This window comes from Neopsephotus bourkii, unplaced genomic scaffold (genome assembly GCF_033783945.1).
Source record: "Neopsephotus bourkii isolate Nb327-2 ecotype Australia unplaced genomic scaffold, CSIRO-AGI_Nbou_v1 NB_1346, whole genome shotgun sequence".
Classification (NCBI taxonomy): domain Eukaryota; kingdom Metazoa; phylum Chordata; class Aves; order Psittaciformes; family Psittacidae; genus Neopsephotus; species Neopsephotus bourkii.
In genome coordinates, this window is record NW_026901826.1 from 4,929,847 (window position 1) to 4,947,522 (window position 17,676).

Genomic DNA, 17,676 nt, shown 5'->3' on the forward strand with positions numbered 1-17,676 from the left:
AGAAATGTTCTTTGAATTCAGTGAGTACCAGCTGTAAGTTTCTCTCTTGTGTCAATCATCAGTTTCATTACTTCCCAACTAATATCTTGGTCTCATTTCCTCTCATGTAATTAAAACCAAAATTTATAGTTTCAAGTGAGAGATTAAATATTTTGGCCAGAAATTAATGCACAACACATATTCTTCTTAAGGTGTGTGTTTCCAGCCACTGGAAGAATTGTTCCCACTATTTTGTAAGTACATCTTCTTCACCCTCCTTTCAGTGAAAAGCTCCAGAAGACAGAGTTCAGTTGAAAGGAGGGATGTGTAATTTATGCCCTCCTTTACCTGAGCAAAACCAGATTTTAAAAGGGACTGAAAGAATACAAGAATTCAACTGCAGTAGAGGGAAACAGAAGTGACACAAACTAGGAAAGGTGTAGTGCTGGATTTCTGCTTCCAGTTCCTAAGTATTACAGAAAATGCACCATGATCCTCCTCCAAGGTAAAAAAGGAGCAGCATAAACTGGTTCTTCCTAAGAGAGGATTCCCTTCACATGCAAAGAAAGCATGGTAGTCAGGAAACCAAGGGCAAAGGGGAATAAGAAGCTGCTCTCTTTGTGAGGAAACTGTCAATCTAGAAGAGCATGGAAAGACTCCCTGTTCTGAAGATGGAGTACAAATGTCTTTTACTCAGCTTCATGGGTGAAACATAACCTGTAACTTTTAAAATGTTATCAGCAGTCACTCACACCTTGATTGCACAATCTTTGGCTTGTAATGGTTTCTGTTCACTCCAAGTGAGGTAAAAAAGTTATTGGCTGGATATTGCAGCCACAGTTGTCAGTAATAAAATAGGTGTCAGTGTTGGTAATTCTGGGGAAGAAAATCTTTGCTGATGTACTATTTGCACACACAGGTTTTATTTTGAGAAAGTTTTGAAAACAGTCCCACATTAAAGTAGCATAAAATCATAGCTGTGAGTCACAGTTGATGCAAAGACAATGTAGTGTCTGCTTATGTTGAGAAAATATATCTTAAAAGATCAATGATCAAAACCGGGTTGATTAGAGCTAAAGAATGTAGTAATTTGGAACAGTGCAAGTCAAGCATCTTAAAGCATTTGTTTTCTACTAGAAATTTAAATCTCCTAAAAAGCATTGCCAAACTGTAGCAAGTCCTTTATTCCACAAAAACAAAATTACGTGGAAAGTGCATATTGCCCTCCAGCAAAATTACATTCCAGGTTGTCCAAATGTCTTAAATTATTCTCTGTTTTCTCTGGCTTGGCCTTACCTTTCTTCCGCATTGACTTAGTTGAGCCAACAGCAAAAAGATGTTTTCAGAGCACAAGAATGCAGTTGTTTCCAAAATAGGGACAGGAAATATTCTCTATCAATATATCTCATGACATTCAGAACACTTTAATAGAGGATGGGTGTTAGGAGCCTGAAGCCTTTCTGCTTCTCCTCATTCTGTTTGGGAAGGTATTTTAAAAGAGAAATAAAGGCTGAATACTGTGGAAAGTCAGCCATGCACTGTTTGGTTGTGTATTATAGATACCTATGCCTGTCAAAAAGAAGCCAATTAGAACTTTCTCACTGTGAATTCCAGAAACTTTGAAGGTAGGCTATTACAGATATACTGAACTGTTCAGGTAAAGACAGATGAAACTCTGCCTGGATAATATCAAGTGTATCTCTGCGTAAGAAATACCAATAAATTTGCCATTTATAATCTAAATATTTATCCAAGGAGATAAAGAAGAGAACAGAAATTCTCTAGTGGTGTCATGAACAGCTCTCTACCCCCTTGGTTATCACACAAGATAACCACCTCCTTTGTCACCAGAGGACAGGAAGATGCAACCTTGGCCACACAGGTTTTCCACATATCAAGATGATTAGCCTTGTGGAGAAGTAGCATCCTTGTTTCTTGCTAGCTTCTCTCTGCTGTAACTCATTTAGAAATTAAGTTTGACTCAGGAATGAGTAACTGCAGGGCAAGGTCCTGTGTCATGCAGGAGGTCAGAAAGATGGTCTTACCAGTGCTGATCTGTGAAACACCAAGCATGGGTCAAGGCTTCATCTTTTTGGCAAGAGCACCCTGCTACAAATGTTGGCATACTTCAGCCATTCCCATGTTTTCTTTCCACCTCACTGTCTCTAGGCTATGTTGAGCTTTTTAGAAAGCTTTTAGGGTAATTTCTGACTAAAATATAATCATCCCTCTTTAATTCAGTTCAAGATTTGTATTGTTTCCAGGCTCGCTGGAGAGGGGATGATGCTTCCCAGCTCTTCCATGCAGCAGCACCTTGCATTGCTGTGTTATGCTTGCAGCCTGTGGAGAGCTGCTGCCAGCAGCTGGAAGTAGAATGGAATATATTTCTCAGGGAAGCAGAAGTTGATTGATTGCTGTAAGCAGAAACCTCCTGAAAGATTTCTTCTAGAAAGCATGGAGATTGGGAGGAGAGGGTAAGTGAAGATGAGGGAAGTGAAGCAAGCTTGTATGAATGATAAATGGATGGGGATTAGTTCCTCCTTTGATGATTTTGGAGGCTGGGCAAACTAAAATACTTAGTTTCCTCCATCCATTAAAGCTGTTGGGACAAACAATATGAGAAGTCGAATACAGGGTGGAGAGGTCCCTTGGGAGGGTACCCTAATGTTTTCAAGAGGCTCATATTTGGAGTGTATTTCCAATCCAAACACCATTTGTCTATTAAAGCTGTTTCAGAGCACAAGTGACATCTGGACATTTGCCTCCTTGCATCCACTAGCTACCACCACTGTTACAGTGCAGATGGCAATATGTCTGCCTTGGGGTATAATTCATAATAGGGAGTGAAGGTCTGCAGTTGCCAGAAATTGAATTACCAACAGCTAAGGGTTTGAAAAAGTGGAAAAATCAGAGATAAATCACAGAGCATTGGTGGCTGACATCCAAGTAGTCTGAATGAATCAAACAACAAAGCAACAACGCTGCTAACCCAAATATATAGTTTACCCTTACATTAGCACTCTACCTGGCCATCAAAAATGTGGCTTCCAGAATTCTATTCACAACTAACCAAATTTACTTTGGCCCCAAAAATAGTGATTGAGAGGCTCTATGTCACTTCCATGAAATAACTGGAGGAAGCACATGGCCCCTGTGCCAGCATGGGATGCCAGGGCTGAATGGTCGTAGAATCATAGAATCAGAGAATCAGCTAGGTTGGAAAAAAGCTTTAAGATCATGGATTCCAACCATTACCCCAGGGCTGCCAAGTCAACCACTAAACCATGTCACTAAGGGCCTTGGCTATGCAGTTTCTGAACACTTCCAGGGATGGTGATTCCACCACTTCCCTGGGCAGCCTGTGCCAATGCCTGACCACCCTTTTGGTGAGGAAATTCTTCCTAATATCCAGTCTAAACCTCCCCTTGTGCAGCTTGAGGCTGTTTCCTCTTGTCCTATCACTTGTTACATGGGAGAAGAGACCAGCCACCTCCATCCTCTCCATCCTCCTTTTGAGTAGTTGTAGAGAGCAATAAAATCCCCCCCTTTCCTGGTTGCTCTGAGTCTCCACTTTCTCCCAGGAAGAGCTGACACATTTTTCCAGGTGTGCAGTGGCTGTTCTGCACTGCCCATTCCCAGATGAGGGAAAAAAGGGGAGGCAGGAAGGGAACCCACCACCCTACCCAGCACCAAGGTGGGTTGTACAATGCACACCATGGTGTTAGAGGGCATATTCAGCCCTCTACAAATGTGACTTGAGCTCAGCCCTAAACGGAGACTTAAGGAGGCACTATAGTGGGTGAGAATGCTAAAAACAGGCAGTGTGGTTTTTATATGTTGCAGCATGCTGCACCAAAATTTTGCATCAGAGCCTTTTGATCTTGCAGCGCTGCTAATCTGGGGCTCTGCAGCAATTCAAAAGGGTAGAATTCAGATCCAGACCTGCTGTTAAAGGTAGTCTGCTGGAATAGCATGCTCGATCGCACTGAAGTTATTATCTGGTTTCTTTCCCAGTATGTGAGGGCGATTATCTTTCCCAAAAATGCTACTTTGGCATTAAGCAGAAATCGAAAACCTTTGCAAGTCCTCAGATCCAGTGTCCTGCCAGTTGCAGTTCTCTACTCCTTCGTAGTGTCAGGATCACAGCTGTCACCATCTTAGAAACACTAATCTGTGGTGAGGAGAATTCCTGGTTTCTTCAAGAACCAAATGCTGCTAATACATCAGAACATGTCGGAAAAATCATTTCATACATTATTAATTTCCTGCAGAGGATGAAAAATTTAAGAGAGGTTTGTCTGAGTTTATTTTTCTTAGGTAGGAGAATGGAAGAAAATCCAGTTTGCCTATAATTTCAGTTATATTTGGGTATAAGCAGACTAACAAGAACCTGTTTTCTCCCTATCCCCTCTTAAAGGCTTGCCCCTGAAGGGTGTGCACCAAAGGATAAACAATGCTGTGACTATTGCCTAAAAAGCCCCTTCTGCCTACTGCTAACCACTAATAACCCACTAACCAGAGAGCAGATGTACATGGAAATAGATTCATGCACTGTTATGCATTTAACAATGATACACATCTCTTTACACCAATTCAGCAAGCTCAGCTGCCATCATTGTAGTACAACTGACACATTGCTCTGTAGCTTGCACCCCTTTGCAGGTGAGAAATTCAGACATGGAGGAGTATCTCACCAACACTTCTTTAAAATTAGTTTAGCTGATGAAAGTATCTCCACGAAGTCCAAATATTGCATGGGAATGCAAAGACTTACCTGTACAGGTATTTCTGTCTCTAGAGCTGGAGTAAAGGTGGCAAAGTCTGTTATGCACAAGCCAGATTTTTGAGCAGGGCAAAGGCTCGAATATCCATTTTTGTTCACCTGGAACCTTCCCCAAGCTGTACCTTTAGGAAAAAAAGAAATCTGGTATGTTTTTTCTTGAAAGAAAGGGTTTATGCAGTTAAAAATATCTGTTTCTTTCCTAACTAGTCACCAAATGCGAGTATATGCTTTCCAGATGGACATAGCCTTCCCTAGCATTATTTTTCTAATGAAAGGAAGAATTTCCACAAATTCTCTAATGAAAATACTTACCAGCATGATTCAATACTGAAAAATACACAGGATGCACATTCCTAAGAGGAAGAATTACTCATATGTTCAAAAATAAGTTTGCTTTCAAGATGAATGAAAATAACAGAAGCATCTAATGTTGCGATGGAGGAGAAGAGCCCTGTGGCTCATTGCTCGGCAGCTCTGGCTTACATTGCCTGAAATTCCAGGTCAGCATTAGCAGGGAACTGCTATGAAAGATAATTCCTTTAAAGCCCCATCACTGAATAGGGACACTACATTAGAGTGATCATGCTAAAAGTTCTGGAGGACCAGCAAGGGAGGTGAGATGAGAAGAACAGCAAAGTAACAAAACAGGATTGGGGTGGGGAGGAGAGATCTGTAGTTTCCTAAAGATGATTCCATCTCAAAGAAAAAAACCCAAACTTGTCTTACGTTAATACATCCCTAGAAATAATATGAAATACCTATTTGTATTGAAGTAAAAAGAGAAAGGAGATGGCATCCAGTGTACAAGGCAGCCTGTGAAGCAGCAGTCAAGAGGCTCTATTGGCATTCTATTCATCTGCACTTCTTTTTCCTATCACTTTTCTTGCTAGTAAGATCTCTGCCACAGATTAGTAGCTGCAAGAGCGGTGTGATTTATAGAGCAGGAGCAAAACTGCCAGTTCTCACCTGGGATGTGTAGCTATACTGTCGTTATTTTAGAAATGATAATGTCTTGCGGTTGGCTTAAGCGCAGTCTCAGTTTTGTTCATATATAGACATAGAGATACCAAACCCAACCACTACAATGATCTTTACGTTCTTTGACTCTCAGGATGTGTGCATCAATTAGATTGTGCAACTCTATCTCAGTTTTTCTGTTGAGAAGTCACAGTTATTTCAGAGACATTCACAATATGAAAAGAATTTAAACAATCCCTGCAAGACTCCTTATCTTTTTCCAGCATGAATTTTGTTTGTGCTACCCAGCTGTCTGTGAGCCTTTGGCAAGATCCTGCTGAAGTTCTCACTCTCTTCTTCCCCCCCTCCTCATCCCCCCAAATCTTAAGTATGGTGAATAACACTTGAGTCATCTGCGTGCATGCCCAATTCTGTCATTTTTCTCTCATTCTCTGTTTGTTCATTATCAGTTGAAACTGAACACTGGGATTCAAATCGCCTAATTTTTGAGGTTTATAATGCAGAGGTTTAAATCTGAGTCAGTGTCCCCAAGCTCCCTTTGCAGTCTGTGGAGAGGAATAAACAGTTGTAGGATGTGATTCATCTCATCTTAGACTGGATTAGTGAAAGAAGTGAGATGAATCCCATCTTAGAAGCCCTCTACAGATCTAAGCTTGCTTAAGCATGAAAGCAAAACAGCCTAATGTCAGATCTGGAAGAAAGGACAAAGTAAGCCTATGCATCCTGATTCTTGGATGAGTGGGAAAAGACGATGACATTGCTTCCCAAGGTTATTTATGTCTCCTTAAGTAACCCATATAAGATCCCAGGTATCGCTTGACATGAGCCAGGAGAGGCAGTTGCACCAGCAGACCTGTGTGGATGAAGTGAAGAGGGGCAGGGATGTGAGGGAACTGCAGTCACCCTGCCAGGTGATCAGAAACCGGGTTAGCTATGACTACCTGGCTGTAAAGCTGTACAACTGGTGGAAGGGGCAGCCCTAGCCTCTTGCATCACTCACCCTGGCTGCCGGCTCCCACTGCCTCCCCTCCATCAGCTCTGTGGCCTCTGCTGCCACAGGAAAAGAGTGTGACTCGCTGATCGATGTGAAGGCTGTCTCCAAAAAGAAAGAGGAAAAGGAGGAAAAAAAGTTGATTGAAGCTGTGCCTGAGATCTGCTCAAGCTTGCTGCATGGGTGCTAGGACTGACACAGGGTGAAAAAACAGAAAACTTCTGGGGAAAAGAAAGGTGGTCTTTGCAGAAGTATGTGTTATGGGTAGTTCTTATGACTGTATCAAAAGTTGTTGTATTCTGGACAACTCAAAGTTATTCTTGCCTGGAGCTTGGAAATATTATTCCCTTCTTCTTTGTTTTCTTTCCTTTGACTCTGCAAGGTTTTTGTTCTTGAAGTAGTACAAAGCAGAAACACTATCAACCTCTCTGTGTTACCTCAGAGGGTGTGGAGCAGAATATTTGCTGAGTTGTTTTCATGGCAATACCAAAGCTTATTACGAATGTACTTCTTTGCACTGGAGGTTTTTATTTTTGTGGTTTCGAAATGGAAAGCAGCTATACGCAGAAAATGCATTCTCTTTTTGGAAATATAGCCAATGGGAGAGTTGTTTCACCATCATGTAAGGATTCTCTGGTATTAAATCTGGCTATGAATTGAAAGTTGATTCCAAGTATGAAATATCTAGACAGTGTACTGAGAAACGGTCCTACTGGAACTTTTGTTGGGTTTGGGTTTGGTGTTGTTTTTTTTTGCAGATCTCCAAGTATATATTTGATATTGGCATATGGAAAGAAGCTCCTGCACGGCCGACTAGGGCATGATGGTTTTGACTGAAACCTTTGATATTTCCCATAAAATAGCACAGAAGGTCTTAATCTATTTTTAAAAATCAGTAATAGAAAGGTAAATTTTTTAAAGACTGAAGGTTACAAGCCAGTTCCCATCTCTTGACAATTACGTCAATGAGAGGACAGGAAAAGCCAGACCTGCACTGACGGACAAGAGGTTCTGGGCCACTGGGAACTGGGCTGTTATCAGCTCTGACCTATTTCAGTCCAAAAGCGGGCTAATTGAATTTGGAGGCTCTTAACTGTAGCAACTAAACCCAAAAAATCTGTTCTATGGATAAATATGAAAGCGCTTTTTTTCGTTTTCTTTTTTTCTTTTCTTTTAATTTTATAAGGTGAAAAAAGTAGAATTTCATGTTAAAAACCAAATAAATTAGGGAGGCTGAGGCAAGCAAAATTTAGGGGTGTAAAGATATGAGCAAGGTAGCTAATTTGAACCTACACTGAATTTGGTAGCTTGGAGAAAATGCTTTGAATAAATAAACTATATTTGCTTTTGCACAGCAAACTGTTCATATAGAAAAGAAATTCTACAATTCAAGAGGGGAACAGTTCAAAATGAGCGGTGTTGCATGTTTTAGTCAGGGTACATGTCTAATAAAATATTCTGAAGGATAATGCTGCCAGCAAAAGATCACTGGGCCTTTTCTTGTCATCTCTGGTACTCTTCCATATGCATGTGTGTGTCCTTGATCGTCAAATTATACAAGTGATTCAATATCTTAACTTTTAAGCTGTGCAACCCAAGATATATTAGGAATGTGCAAGTCCAGAGATGAGAAACAGAAATAAATGATAACTCCCTATACTTTGCAGAACTGCAGCAGTTTAAATCAGTTGAGGACTAAGCTTCATTTCTAGGAAGACTAATGCTCCTACCTTGCTCTGAAGTACGTTTTCATTTTGTTGTCTTGTGAAAGCCTTGCTAACTTTTATCTTCTTTAATAGCTTGACTCTGTATTACTTCCAAAAAGCTCTTTACCTAAGTTTCATTCCTGATATAAAGTGTCAATATGAGAATATGGTAATGTGTCACATATGTGCGTTATATTTTGAGGTTTTAAATGAGATGTAAGTCACAGTGTAGAGCTAAGCCACTGTAAAGAGTAAATGTCAACCAAGAAGCAAAAGAAACATATCTGAAATTCACAAAATATAGCAATGAAACTTCATATAAAAATCTGTTCACCAGCAAGGAAGAAGAAATTACATCTAAAAGTAAATAGAATCTTAGAATAGTTTGGGTTGGAAGGGACCTTTAAAGGTCATCTAGCTCTGCCTCCCACACCTGCAATGAGGGTAATTATCGTAATGAGGATATTCTAAGCAATTTTCTTTTCTGTCCACAAATGAATCTTCAGATGCTCACTGTGAGCTCTTCTGTCCCCATGAGGCAGAAGGAATTTACCTGAACCTGTCCTCTTGTTTCTGGTCCCCCTGGAGGGAAGAAAACATACTTAGCTGGGAACGGGATGAAGGTTGCCTTCCTTAATCCTCAAAAGGAGATACGAGAAGCATTTCCACTGTAACACATTTGTGTTTTTTTTCCCAAACATCAACCCTAGGGTGAAGCTGGTGTGGTCATGTCATTTCCCAACATTTCTCTACAGGGCTCTAAAAGGCCGTTACGAAGAGCCAAAATCATATTTCTTTTCAACCTATGTGAAGGCACACCCTTACATATGCGAAATAATGACAGAAGAGGTTCCCCAAACCGTTGTTTAGTGGGTAAAAACAAAAGTCTTCCCATACCAGCAAGGCAGGATATTAGAGGGCATTGTCTCTCTGCAGTCAGGAACCTGTGTGATGAGTACCTGAACTCATGAGGAGGAAATGGAATCTAATTTCCAGCAAGCATATGAGGACATTCTGTATGTATCTGTTATTGTGTTTGCTATTCTTAAAAAAATAAAGTGTCCCCAGTGAGTAATCTGGAGGAAATTTTACCCATGGGAAGCTAAGATAACCTTTCTCACCCTTAAAGCTGGCTGTGGATCCCACTGCTTGTGTCCTGCTGCCACTACCTCCTGAGGTTACTTTTGTGACAAGTTGATGGCAGATTACCTCTTTTCAAGTCCTGTCCCTGCTGAACAGAAAATGTCAAATACTATACAGCAAAGCATGTTTGGAAAACCCAGAGCATGCTTTGTCTGTAGAAATTGTGCTTAAATGGTAGCATATTTAATAGCTGGTGGTGCAATTTGCAGAGTCATGCATGGGCACTTCTGTTGCTTTACATGGAATGCCTCCTCTTTATACTACTGTTACGTCCCAGTGCTCTGGCAGAATGTCCTGTGAAGCTGTTCTGGGGGGCTTTCTGTGATGAGCTGGTATTTTGGCAGTAATGGGAGCTGCTGGTAGCTACAGAACTGAAATACTGTTCTTACCCCAGATTTTTGCTTATTTTGATTAACCAGTACACAAGAGCTACCAGGAATTTAACATCTTAAAGGATCACTGGACTAAGCCACACTTCTGTTGTGGAAGTCAGAAGTAGTTAGGAGAGACTACTCAGTTTCTGAGAGCAAATTTTTATTTTACTTTTTCACTTCTGAGGGAAAAAAATGTCTCTCAGCTGAAGACCTTTTTCCCCCATTTCTCTTAGTCCAGTAGGTTAAAGGTACATGGTTAAGAAATGGCACCATGAAATGCCTTTTTTTACTGTAGCTGTTTGAGCAGTGTTCAAACCATCCCAAGGAAGGAAAAAAAAGGACAGATTTCTAATATTTGCCCAGTGTGGATTTTTGTTTATGTCATGAACACTGATGCAGAGCTCTTTCTTCACTGAATAGGCTGGAGGATGACATAGAGTCTGTTCACAAAGCCTAACATAGGCACAGAAAGCTAATCTCTTCAGATTGCCTTTAAAGTTAGTGACACTAGAATGAGTGACTCAGAGAAACAGCAGCTGAATTTAGGTGCTCTTGCTTGTCTGCTGAAAAGCTGTAGACAAACTAGGCTAACTCAAGTTGTGAGTGTATCTTTTAATGGCTGTACCCAAACCATATGTCTTTAAATATGCTCACTATTTTGGTCCATGGCACTACACTCACACACTTTGCTAGATGGATATGTTCCATCTGTCTTTTTCTTCGGTGGCATATCACAAGCATCAGCTTGAGCAGTAAATCTGTGCTAGAGTTAGCCATGGTTTATTATTTCTATTAATAGTCTATGAAAGATCAGTGATCTAAAAAAGTTCCACAAAATTATACATACTAATAAAGAACAGAGGAGAAGACTGGGGAGAAACTTGTAAGATGCCCAACAGGCAATAGTGATCATTTTAGTCTACAGTCACATAGTTAAAATAGTCTGAAGGGTTAGCAGCCAAAGCTCTGCAAATTGTCACCATAACCACAGCTGGAATTAAGGGGCCAACAAGTGTTGCAGTTATGATTGCACACACTAGGATTTTCTGTGCATTAGCCAATTAATTATTTGGTTCCTGAAAATCTTGGATGCAAATGAAGAATGGGGAGATTATGGAGTGCTTGTGGTGTGGAGCCCAGAGCAGTCATCAAGTGCACAACAGCAGGAGCACAGCATAAATAGGAGAAGCTGTGCTTGCTGCATTTATGTGACAGTCTCTCATTGTGCTCAATATGCAATTGGCCGGTACACACCTTATTTACCTGTAGGATTTTGTTTGGTTTTGTTTACCTGTGAATCCTTCTATAGTAATTATTTTCTAGTCCTGGATAGCATGCATAGTTATGTCATCATGCAGGTCTGAGTAGAACTTGCATCACAGCCCATGTGTTAGTCCTGGGCAGCGTAGAAAAATTCTCTTAACAGGACCTACATTCTGTAGGTGGGGGCTTGTGTGCTTCTACACATACCCATTTGGTAGAATGATAAACCACAGGTTTGTGTTAGTGTCCTGGGTTCAGCAGTAGCAGTCATTTATCTCTTTCTTGGTAGCTGGTGCAGTGCTGTGCTTTGACTTTCAGCTGGGAACAGAGCTGAAAAACAATGATGTTTTGGTTTGGCCAAGGACTTTGTGGGCCTCATGCTCTGCCAGGGAGGAGGGAAGCTGGGAGGAAGCAGAGACAGGACACCTGACCCAAACTGACCAAAGAGGTATTCCATACCACAGCACGTCATGCCCAGGATGTAACTGGGAGTTACCCGGAAGGGGCTAGGTTGGACTGCAGGGTTGGAGGAGGTATCGGTCGGTGCTTGGTCGGGCTGGGGGGGGCAAGTTATCGGTCGCCTGGTGATGGGGTGTTGTATTCTCTTCCCTTGTTATTTCCTTTATCATTACTATTATTGGTGGCAGCAGTAGTGATTTGTGTTATACCTTAGTTACTAAACTGTTCTTATCTCAACCCGTGGGAGTTGCGTTCTTTCTGATTCTCCTCTCCGTCCCTCCGAGAATAGGGGAGGGCAGGAAGGGGGGGTGTGAGTGAGTGAAAGCTGTCTGGCATTGGTTAAACCACGACAGTTAGCATCCTAGAAATGCTTTTGAATTTTTCCACTCACAGTGTTGTCATATAGCAGCCACAGTTTTGACCTTAGGTGGTCAGAATTTCCAGCTGGCCAGAAGTTCATTCCCTTCCCTTGACAGCCCTGTTTTGATTGAGAATGGCTTTTGTTTTGGCTGGAAGATGTGTAAGCAGATGAGCAGAATCATGCTGACAACGGTGAGCTGATTCTGGAGCACCTTACTTTGGGAAGAGATAACCACAGGGGAAGGGAGATAACAGGCTTGTCTCTGAAGACTGGACCAGCAAAAGCCACTACTTATTAGTGTCAGCAAGGACAGTACTGTAACAAAAGAGAGGGAGGCTCCAGTCGATACTGCTTTATGTCTTCTCCTCCTTCCAGTTCATGCTTTTCTCTCCTGGGGTTTGCTTCACTTCATTTTCACCTGCTACCTTGCTGACAGAGCTTCTCTAGCTCTGCAATGCAGCATGTATCAGATGCTAGGTATTTGCCTCATAAAGAGTGCTTTCTGGTAAACAACATTTCTGCCTCTGTCCAGGTGCTCAGAAGCATACTCAGTTCTTCGTGAGCAGGGCAGCATTTCTCCTTGCTGCTGTGCAGGTAACAAAGTGAGGCAGAATAACAGGTGAATGGTCAAATTCCTCAGTGCCCCCTGTAGAGACATGGCAGCCAGAAAACATGAAGACTTTTTGCAACACATTTTTGAGCATGAGTATGTGGCTACTGCAGACCATTTTTTTAATTAATCTTGTCTAAGAACCATTCCTTGTTCCTTGCTAGATAAAAAACTCTTCCTGCTGGTATCTTCACACACTGAATAGATGGGTGGCAAGCAGGAAGAGGCAAAGAAATTCGTTCTATAGTCCTCTTTCGACCATGTTCTCAGCTCCATGCTGTGCTGGACACTGTTGCAGCTTTCCCTAGAATCCATCCCCTGCTTGTATTTTAAGCTCAAAGACAGTGAAAGCATGGTGGAAAACTGCTTTGGTGTAAGTAATAAAAGAAAGTTGACTATGACTTAGGATTTCTTCCGAAGTGGAGCTGTAGCTTCAAGGTGATGAGTTAAAGCTGAATACGGAATGTAGTGGTAGTTGGTAGGTGGCCTCCATCTCATCTTAATCTGCTCTAAATTAAACCTAAGTGATACAGTCTTTGCAGGAGCCCAAACATTGCATTTTACTGTGTTCAGCTGATCAGCAAGTTATCTCACAAGTTCCACTCCCTGATAATTCACTGAAATATCTTTCTATTATTTTTGCTTCTGAATTTTCCTTCCATAGTAGACCAAAATTCCCATTTCATGGTTTTCATGCCCTTTGATACAGACACAGAAGAAATGTGCAACCAGAGGCGGCTGTGCTGACATGGAAAGCAAAAGAGGGAAACTGTAAATGTTAAAAAGAAGGGTGTGCTTATAGCATGAAGAAGCAGGTGGACAGAAATGGAGAAGTTGACCCCAATGGGAAACTCAGGGAAGCGCGATCACTCAGGGGCTGTGTCAGGCTCTCCTAACACTGGGCCTTCCCTGGCTCCTGTGAGGCTCATGGTGTAAGATAGCTCTTCAGGAGCCACTGCATGCTTGTCCTTTGGGTCCTCTGACTTTAGGTACCCTGACCAAGCGAGCAGAGAGTGCTCAGTGCAGGAACAGGCACTGAAGAGTGATGATGCTCAGTGGTGTCATGGGTGGTCAGCCAGTGTAGCTGTCAACAATTTGTTGGGCTGCCTTGAGGAGCAGCCAGGAAAACATCATTCTCTGTTGTTGAAAGCTGCTGCACCAGGCACATACATGTTTGAAAGAAAGCAATTAGGCAAAGTAGTTAATTGTAGCACCATCATATAGGTATCTATTCATATGTGAATAATGGCATAAATAACTGTAGCTGTCTTTTGGGAAATCATCCTCCTTTTATATTTTATTAGCTAATCAATTTCTGGCAGCTGAGTCATCAAATTACAATAATAGTCAAATATTTTTAAGATTGACTATTTCAACCAGTGTCTGAGAATTATGTATTCACTTGCTTTCATTGGACAGATTGTTTAGATAAGAACTAAGGGCACATCCAGTAAGAAGAAAGAAATACAGGTATGTCTGTCAGAATAGAAGTACCTGAAAGCAAGGAATAGTGTAAGAGAAAGAAAGGTGAAATGGGATAGAGTTAGCAATTAGAGTATTTCAGTAGCATTAGCTGCAGATATTCTGTATGTAGCTTCTACTTGCCAGTTTTGTTTTTAATAGCATACAGAAAATCGAAGGAACCAGTTAGTTTCGAAACCTATTATTAAACTCAAAAGCAGAATAATCACTGTTGTCAGTTATTAGGTACTTGAATAATTTGACATCTGGTGGGAGACAAACCAAAAAGATGAGTAACCTATCTAAATATTAATTTTGGCATGTTTCAGTTTGCTTGCTGTTACTGCACATCTTTTTAATCATACCTATCTTATACAGACAGCCTTTTGCCATTGTTGGTTCTTAAAAGTGGTTCAAGTCACATTGTTAGTTCAAGTTCAGATTTGGCCATTTGCTCACTTTAATATTAAACACTGGTCTTTATAAATGATAACATTTTAAAAATTGGCATGCTTAGTACATTAGTGCAGGCTTCAAAATATCCTAGAAACTAACCATTGTCCTTAGCTTCTAACTGTGCTTCAGTGCACTGATTAAAACAATAAAATACTCGGATCATTGAACAAAGAAGAAACTCGGTTTCTGTTCAAGGCTGGGCCACTGAATCAACATATGACTTGGAGACGTGTTTTGGCACTCTTTCTTGGGTGGAACAGCACCTCAGTTGGTGCAGCACTTGCGCCAGTGAAACCACCTCTTGGCAAAGAGCTGCTGTGCACAAATAAGCATGAACAAGGACTCTGGCCATTAATGTTTCTGCTCTGTGAGCAAAAAGAAAAGTTTGGGGGTTGATTTGTTTGTTTGTTTTCTTTTCCAAAGCATGTTCTGATCTTTTGATGCAAGTACTTTACAAACACTCAGTATGATGACATGATTCCCAAGTAAGCAAGTGAATAAGCTTAGTAATGACAGCCTTGGCCTAGTATGCCATTAGTCTAAGCAATGTATAGTTGTAACAAAGGACAGCATTTGCTGTGCAAAACTGTGAAGTTAAGGGAAGGGAGATCAGACAGATGTAGCAAAAAGTTAATTCCTAGGAAAGGTGAGATTGCACCACTGAGGCTGAAAAGCACTCGCCTTGGCACAGTGGTTATCTGACCACTGTTGTTGGCAGCACAGAAAAGAACAATTTCAAGGTCAAATGAGGGGAGATACTAAAATTTGGCTTAGTGTATGTTCTCAGGGGACTGCTTTTCTTGCACATAATAGAGACATTAGCAAAATCCAGGAGAGTCAGTAATACTGCCACTGACCATATGGGTGGTTGAAAAACTGTTTGGACCCTGTGCTGTGCCACAAAATACTGCAGCTAATGGGAGTCCAATGCCTTCTGTGCCAAGATGAATATTTTGTATTGAAAGGGACTCTTCCATTGGCAGTGTGAGTGGCTGACTTCTAAGAAGCTGATCATGCTTTCCTTAATTTCTCTCCTTGATGAGATGCCTGGAGAAGCAGAACAACAGCAGAGTCAGCATAAAGCTTTGCCTGGGTCTTTACTCCATTCCTTGTTGTACAAGTTACTAATAGGTTAGTACAACCAGGTTTTGTGTATCTGAGCAATTACAGTGCTGCTCTTGTGGGTTTATGTAGCTGCCAGGCCACAAGAGGGATGACCTGAAAAACTCTTTTCTTTTACAAGCGTGAATAACTTTTGCATTTCCTTACCACATCCAGATGCAAGACATCAGTGAAATTAAACAAAATAGCAGATCTCCTAAAGGTCTGCAGGGAGCTCAAGAAATTATCCAGTGTTATTCATGGGTCAGAGTTATTGAAATGGCAGGACTTTACAGCCATTTTGAAGAAATGTATTTACACTAGCTTAAAACTGGAATCTTAAGTGTTTTGTTTTGTTTTGAATGAGGAAAAGGGCATTGGGTAATTTATAAATTCACAAAGAAAATTTTATTGCACTAATACTATGTTGAAAAGATATAAGGATTATTGAAGCCCCATCCTGTAAAGAAGGCTCTTTAAAGAAGGAACTCTTCTCCTATAAGGGATTTTAATAACAGCTGTGATTGTCTTGTTATTTATCTTGTTGTTGTGCCTTCAGGCCTTCTTAAACTCTTATTGTACAGACATGCTATAAAGAAGCATTATAGCTTGCAGCCTCGGTTGTGGTGGGATGAGACAGTTTGGTGAATAGCACAGATGGCCCAAGGAAAAGAATAAGAGGAAAGGTATAGTAGGGATAGCTACTGTTATTGGGAGAGTGGGGGTCCACTTGTTTCCACTTCATAACCCTCATCATAGCTGTCATGCAAGGCAAGGCAACCAATGAAGCCATGCTGTGAGAATAAGGGGTGAAAGCTGAACAACTGCAAGAGGAGGAGAATTTTCAGACTTGAGGAGTTTAAAGTTGTTAGGGGATTTAAATTATTATTATGACTACTAATAATAATAATTAATTTCATAGTGTTCTACTGAAGGTCAGTGGCTGACTAATGCTTTGGACAAAGGATGCTTTTGTTAGAGACATATTTTCTTGGAAATAAAACCATATCAGTGTTAAATATACTTTGAGATGCAGACACCCTGCTTCCTGACCAACATTAGCAGGATGCTGCCCACAGTAGCCATATGAGGTGTGATCCTTTCAAATCACACTGCCATTGCTGAAGCCAAAAGGAAGCATGACTCTTGCCTACATTTGAAAGGCTTTTACATGACTGGTTGTTGCAGCCAGGTGACCCAGACACCAAGTGTCCCTGGATGTCCACGGGAGCTACGGTATCACTTACAATGCCCTGTTTGCTGTTGGTGATTGGATGAGTCACTACATGTGCACACTGTTGCTCATGTTTGCTACTGCCTCAAAAGCTTTGTTTTATAACGTGCTGTCAGGCTCCATCACTCTTTGGGGATAATCTGCAAAAAAATATAGAGCAGCCTATTTGGCATTGTGAACACAGGGAAGTGTGGTGCCTGATGTGGCTTCTTCTTTCCCCTTTTGATTTCCAGCTGCCATATCTTGATCATCTCAGCACTGGAGAGCTGTAGCCCCTCTTCCTAAATGGTAGCAGTAGAAAACTCAGTAGGACTGGAACATATTTGCTCTGCTTGATACCCTTCTTCACCTCCTGGCAGCAGCATTCCTCATATTTGCTCTGTGAGGAATCAGTACTTTAAAAATAGAAATGAAAAAAGGGAGGAGAAAAAAGGAACCTTCTGAGACCAGCTTCAGTTATAATTTTGAAAAGCCTGGTGTATTTTTAAAATCTTTACTTTCCTGTTGACATTATCATAAAACCCTTATTGATTTAAAAAGGACAGGGACCTGCTGGAGAGAGTCCAGCGCAGGGCAACTAAGATGATTAAGGGAGTGGAGCATCTCCCTTATGAGGAAAGACTGAGGGAGCTGGGTCTCTACAGTTTGGAGAAGAGGAGATTGAGGGGTGACCTTATTAGTGTATATAAATATATAAAGGGGGAGTGTCACGAGGATGGAGCCAGGCTCTTCTCAGTGGCAAACAATGAAAGGACAAGGGGTAATGGATACAAATTG

The 17,676-nt window shown here is 41.2% G+C and overlaps 1 protein-coding gene across 4 annotated transcripts in view; it reads left to right on the forward strand.

Moving 5' to 3' along the window:
* Positions 1–17,676, forward strand: part of DHRSX (dehydrogenase/reductase X-linked) — a 163,508-nt gene that overhangs the window by 86,930 nt on the left and 58,902 nt on the right. The window lies entirely within an intron of this gene.